Source organism: Rhinoderma darwinii, unplaced genomic scaffold (assembly GCF_050947455.1).
Source record: "Rhinoderma darwinii isolate aRhiDar2 unplaced genomic scaffold, aRhiDar2.hap1 Scaffold_614, whole genome shotgun sequence".
Lineage (NCBI taxonomy): Eukaryota > Metazoa > Chordata > Amphibia > Anura > Rhinodermatidae > Rhinoderma > Rhinoderma darwinii.
Genome location: NW_027464170.1, coordinates 44,905 through 49,315, shown reverse-complemented (window position 1 = coordinate 49,315; position 4,411 = coordinate 44,905).

The following is a 4,411-nucleotide window of genomic DNA, read 5'->3' as shown; positions in this document are numbered from 1 at the left end:
CCCTGTATAATATGTCCCCCCCTGTATACTATTTCCCCCCCTGTATACTATGTCCCCCCTGTATACTATGTCCCCCCTGTATACTGTCCCCCCTGTATACTATGTCCCCCCTGTATACTATGTCTCCGCTGTATACTATGTCTCCCCTGTATACTATGTTCCCCCCCTGTATACTATTTCCCCCCCTGTATACTATGTCCCCCCTGTATACTGTGTCCCCCCCTGTATACTCTTCCCCCCTGTATACTATGTCTCCGCTGTATACTATGTCCCCCTGTATACTATTTCCCCCCTGTATACTATTTCCCCCCCTGTATACTATTTCCCCCCCTGTATACTATGTCCCCCCCTGTATACTATGTCCCCCTGTATACTATGTCCCCCCTGTATACTATTTCCCCCCTGTATACTATGTCCCCCCTGTATACTATGTCCCCCCCTGTATACTGTGTCCCCCCTGTATACTATGTCCCCCCCCTGTATAATATGTCCCCCCCTGTATACTATTTCCCCCCCTGTATATTATGTCCCCCCTGTATACTATATCTCCGCTGTATACTATGTCTCCCCTGTATACTATATCCCCCTGTATAATATTTCCCCCCCTGTATACTATTTCCCCCCCTGTATACTGTTTCCCCCCCTGTATACTATTTCCCCCCCCCCCCTGTATACTGTTTCCCCCCCTGTATACTATGTCCCCCCTGTATACTATGTCCCCCCTGTATACTATTTCCCCCTCTGTATACTATGTCCCCCCCTGTATACTATGTCCCCCCCCCTGTATACTATGTCCCCCCTGTATACTATGGCCCCCCTGTATACTATGCCCCCCTGTATACTATCCCCCCTGTATACTATCCCACCCCTGTATACTATGCCCCCCCTGTATACTATGTCCCCCATGTATACTATGTCCCCCCCCTGTATACTATATCCCCCTGTATAATATTTCCCCCCCTGTATACTATTTCCCCCCCCCCTGTATACTATGCCCCCCCTGTATACTATGTCCCCCATGTATACTATGTCCCCCCCCCTGTATACTATGTCCCCCCCTGTATACTAAGTCCCCCCCTGTATACTATGTCCCCCCTGTATACTATGTCCCCCCCTGTATACTATGTCCCCCCCTGTATACTATCCCCCCTGTATACTATGTCCCCCCCCCTGTATACTATGTCCCCCCCTGTATACTATTTCCCCCCCTGTATACTATGTCCCCCCTGTATACTATGTCCCCCCTGTATACTGTCCCCCCCTGTATACTATGTCCCCCCTGTATACTATGTCTCCGCTGTATACTATGTCTCCCCTGTATACTATGTTCCACCCCTGTATACTATGTCCCCCCTGTATACTGTGTCCCCCTGTATACTCTTCCCCCCTGTATACTATGTCTCCGCTGTATACTATGTCCCCCTGTATACTATTTCCCCCCCTGTATACTATGTCCCCCCCTGTATACTATGTCCCCCTGTATACTATGTCCCCCCTGTATACTATTTCCCCCCTGTATACTATGTCCCCCCTGTATACTATGTCCCCCCCTGTATACTATGTCCCCCCTGTATACTATGTCCCCCCCCCTGTATAATATGTCCCCCCTGTATACTATTTCCCCCCCTGTATACTATGTCCCCCCTGTATACTATGTCCCCCCTGTATACTATGTCTCCGCTGTATACTATGTCTCCCCTGTATACTATATCCCCCTGTATAATATTTCCCCCCCTGTATACTATTTCCCCCCCCCCTGTATACTGTTTCCCCCCCTGTATACTATGTCCCCCCTGTATACTATGTCCCCCCTGTATACTATTTCCCCCTCTGTATACTATGTCCCCCCTGTATACTATGTCCCCCCATGTATACTATGTCCCCCCCTGTATACTATTTCCCCCCCTGTATACTATGTCCCCCTGTATACTATGTCCCCCCTGTATACTGTCCCCCCCTGTATACTATGTCCCCCCTGTATACTATGTCTCCGCTGTATACTATGTCTCCCCTGTATACTATGTTCCCCCCTGTATACTGTGTCCCCCCCTGTATACTATGTTCCCCCCTGTATACTGTGTCCCCCCCTGTATACTCTTCCCCCCTGTATACTATGTTTCCGCTGTATACTATGTCCCCCCCTGTATACTATGTCCCCCTGTATACTATTTCCCCCCTGTATACTATTTCCCCCCTGTATACTATGTCCCCCTGTATACTATGTCCCCCCTGTATACTATTTCCCCCCTGTATACTATGTCCCCCCCTGTATACTATGTCCCCCCCTGTATACTATGTCCCCCCTGTATACTGTCCCCCCCTGTATACTATGTCCCCCCTGTATACTATGTCTCCGCTGTATACTATGTCTCCCCTGTATACTATGTTCCCCCCTGTATACTGTGTCCCCCCCTGTATACTATGTTCCCCCCTGTATACTGTGTCCCCCCCTGTATACTCTTCCCCCCTGTATACTATGTCTCCGCTGTATACTATTTCCCCCCTGTATACTATTTCCCCCCTGTATACTATGTCCCCCTGTATACTATGCCCCCCCTGTATACTATTTCCCCCCCTGTATACTATGTCCCCCCCTGTATACTATGTCCCCCCCTGTATACTATGTCCCCCCTGTATACTATGTCCCCCCCTGTATAATATGTCCCCCCCTGTATACTATTTCCCCCCCTGTATACTATGTCCCCCCTTGTATACTATGTCCCCCCTGTATACTATGTCTCCGCTGTATACTATGTCTCCCCTGTATACTATGTCTCCTCTGTATACAATGTCCCCCCTGTATACTATGTCTCCTCTGTATACTATGTCCCCCCTGTATACTATGTCTCCGCTGTATACTATGTCTCCCCTGTATACTATGTCTCCTCTGTATACTATGTCCCCCCTGTATACTATTTCCCCCCCTGTATACTATGTCCCCCCAGTATACTGTGTCCCCCCCTTTATACTCTTCCCCCCTGTATACTATGTCTCCCCTGTATACTATGTCCCCCTGTATACTATTTCCCCCCCTGTATACTATTTCCCCCCCTGTATACTATTTCCCCCCCCTGTATACTATGTCCCCCCCTGTATACTATGTCCCCCCTGTATACTATTTCCCCCCTGTATACTATTTCCCCCCCTGTATACTATGTCCCCCCTGTATACTATGTCCCCCCCTGTATACTATGTCCCCCCCTGTATATTATGTCCCCTCTGTATACTATTTCCCCCCTGTATACTATGTCCCCCCTGTATACTATGTCCCCCCCTGTATACTCTTCCCCCCTGTATACTATGTCTCCGCTGTATACTATGTCTCCCCTGTATACTATGTCCCCCCCTGTATACTATGTCCCCCCCGTATACTGTGTCCCCCCCCTGTATACTATGTCCCTCCTGTATACTATGTCCCCCCTGTATACTATGTCCCCCCTGTATACTATGTCCCCCCTGTATACTATGTCCCCCCCTGTATACTATGTCCCCCCCCGTATACTATGTCCCCCTGTATACTATTCCCCCCCTGTATACTATGTCTCCTCTGTACACTTTGTCCCCCTGTATACTATTTCCCCCCCTGTATACTATGTCCCCCCTGTATACTATGTCCCCCCCTGTATACTATGTCCCCCCCTGTATACTATGTCCCCCCTGTATACTATGTCCCCCCCTGTATACTATGTCCCCCCTGTATACTATGTCCCCACTGTATACTATGTCCCCCCCTGTATATTATGTCCCCCCTGTATACTATTTCCCCCCTTGTATACTATGTCCCCCCCTGTATACTATGCCCCCCTGTATACTATGCCCCCCTGTATACTATGTCCCCCCCTGTATACTATGCCCCCCTGTATACTATGTCTCCCCTGTATACTATGTCCCCCCCATGTATACTATGCCCCCCCTGTATACTATTTCCCCCACTGTATACTATGTCCCCCCCCTGTATACTATTTCCCCCCCTGTATACTATGTCTCCCCTGTATACTATGTCCCCCCCTGTATACTCTTCCCCCCTGTATAGTATGTCTCCGCTGTATACTATTTCCCCCACTGTATACTATGTCCCCCCCTGTATACTATGTCCCCCCCCTGTATACTGTGTCCCCCCTGTATACTATGTCCCCCCCTGTATACTATGTCCCCCCTGTATACTATGTCACCCCTGTATACTATGTCCCCCCCTGTATACTATGCCCCCCTGTATACTAACCCCCCCTGTATACTATGCCCCCCCTGTATACTATGTCCCCCCTGTATACTATGTCCCCCCTGTATACTATGCCCCCCCTGTATACTATCCCCCCTGTATACTATGGCCCCCCTGTATACTATGCCCCCCTGTATACTATCCCCCCTGTATACTATCCCACCCCTGTATACTATGTCCCCCCTGTATACT